This window comes from Atta colombica, unplaced genomic scaffold (genome assembly GCF_001594045.1).
Source record: "Atta colombica isolate Treedump-2 unplaced genomic scaffold, Acol1.0 scaffold238, whole genome shotgun sequence".
Lineage (NCBI taxonomy): Eukaryota > Metazoa > Arthropoda > Insecta > Hymenoptera > Formicidae > Atta > Atta colombica.
In genome coordinates this window covers 1,864,125-1,866,677 of record NW_017259336.1, presented here as the reverse complement: position 1 = coordinate 1,866,677, position 2,553 = coordinate 1,864,125, and the positions used below count along the sequence as shown (strand labels likewise).

The 2,553-nt window shown below is 27.1% G+C and overlaps 1 protein-coding gene and 1 pseudogene across 1 annotated transcript in view; both read right to left on the bottom strand.

The window, feature by feature from the left end:
* The window catches only part of LOC108688661, a 343,834-nt gene that overhangs the window by 281,579 nt on the left and 59,702 nt on the right, over positions 1-2,553 (bottom strand). The gene's annotated exons all lie outside the window — the stretch shown is intronic.
* On the bottom strand, positions 1,253-2,485 carry LOC108688685 (annotated as a pseudogene).

The window sequence follows — 2,553 nt, the reverse complement described above, 5'->3', positions numbered from 1 at the left end:
TCTCTCTCTCTCTCTCTCTCTCTCTCTCTCTCTCTCTCTCTCTCTCTCTCTCTCTCTCAAAATTAAATTCTCTCTTTTATAAAATTATTTTACAATTACAACATTATCTTGAAGAAAAATTTTCTTTCATATTTTTCTTAAAGTAAATTTTAAGATTACCTTAAACAAAAGTTTAAACTGTTCAAATTCGCGTTATAAAAATGTTACGATTCGAGTAATATTTATGTAAATTAAATATAAATCAAGCGAATCATTTCTTGTTCCTGAAATGTTACAAAAAAAAATCGGAGGCAAGTTTTACAAATGTCGCAGAAACATTACAGATTACAAGTGTGATGTCGCATGTAAGGTAATTGACTTAGGACTTTGGGTTCCTAGAACGTTACCAAAACATTTATATGACAAAACGCAAATCGTCGCATGGTTATAACGCAACGTTACAAAAACGTTACATAATTTTGTTTAGCGGGTAGACAATGAGTTTTGTACTCAATGTCATATTTTAAACACTATTCAACACCAATCAAAAATTAAATTCCAAATTTTTCTTTAATTTACAGAAAGAGAGATGTAGAATATATAAATTAATGTAACAACTCACAATAAAACTACTAATAAAACTGATAATGTATTAACATTATAATTAAAAAATATCGCTAATAGCTAATAATAAATCCCTTAACGCAACATTAAACCTCCTTTTCACAACTTATCCAGATAGCACAATTTATCCATTTTTGACAATATTAAATATTAAATCTAATAACTGTATATGCGAGAACACAATCAATAAAAAATAAATTCCTTTAACGATATAAATTACATTTTATCTACTAGAATAGCTATAACTTACAACTTATTCACAGAATAAATTAATTTATAAAAATATATCAATCAGCAATTCAATCATAGAAATAAATAATAACTTATTTATTTCTGAGATTAAATTGCTGATTGATATATTTTTCGATTGTCACATCACGTTTGTTATATAACTTATGAATAAACATGGATACTCTAATATTATGCATAATTGATTTCAAATTGTTTTTATTTTTCTGCAAACTAGTAACATCTCTGATAATGAAAAATTGTACTAAGAAAATTCCATGCACTGGATTCAGGCCACAATACTTTGATAAAGTAAATACAAGTATTGGAAATCTAAAAAAAATTTTGAAATGCATAGTTCTGCTTTGATTACAAATAGATAGATTTAAAACCACAAAAATTAAATACGTTTTCTTACTTGTCACATGAGGAAATCGCTAAGTCGAATTTTTCCGGAAGTACAAATTAATAAATCTAGAGACTTGTAAGTATATAAATAATCAGTAATCAAATCTTCGTTAATATCTTTAGATAAAATATCAGGTAAATATCTCTTACACCTTGTATTATATCCTTAATTGCATATTATATCCTTAATTAAGTAATTTTATCCCTTGCTATAGCGATATTAAAAAATATAAAAATTATATATGCATGTGTGTATGTGTACTTTTAAATTATATCAAATATTAAACCTTTATTTATATATACGTCACGAAACTAATTGTTCAGAGAATACACCGATATATCAATGATCTTTTTAAATCGATTTAAATTGTGTTCTGGGAGCATACGGTTAGCAGTATTGCATCTTTCTATTTTAATGAGTTTATGAATTTATTTTATGAGTACATAAAACAAGAGGATGACATAAAACAGGATGATGCAATAGCGCTAATAGTGCACTTCCTAAACGTAGGCTCAATGTAATATATAAAATCAAGTGTAAACATAAATATGATTCATTGTAACTGTACTTATGCATAACCAACAGCAAAATTTATAATTATTCTATTATTTTTCCTAGTAACAATCATAATTTCAACAAATAATTTACGTAAATCTTCTGGGGACAGAGACAAATTGCCAAACACACGAATACATATTCCATCGTCCTTCAATTTTTTCCTAGAAATTGTTTATATAAATTTGTAATAATAAAATCTATATTGTGCAATATGCTATCTGATTAAAAAAATGTTTAATGTTACACATACTTGTCTTCTAATAAATCCTTGAACTTCTGTCTGCAAAGGTTCATAATAGATCAACTTCTTCAACTTCATCTTTGCTATCAACTTCTTCTTTGTTACGTTTAAAATTCCCTATACTAAATGCATAAACTGTGAATTCTACAATATCAAGATCCCTGCCGAAATATCATCTCAATCATTTTATCGAACCTGTTGTAAATAAAATAAGTTATGAAATAAATGAACAATTAGCCAGTTGTATTTGCAATTTTTTTTAAAAAAACACATACCCTTTTGAGTGTCCCTCTGTTATCGTCAATTGTTATCGTTGAGTTTTTTCGCATAACGTCTGTTACCATCCATGATAAATGCCATGTTTAGGTACTTCGCCAGTCTTAATGACCCTTAAAACTATTGAATTGAAACTAGTTCAAAATGCATTCCTTTAGCCATGACATCATATTTTAAATTTCATTTTGGCCGTACGAAAATGTAAAATCTGCGATCAACAGATTCTTTTCAATGTTTC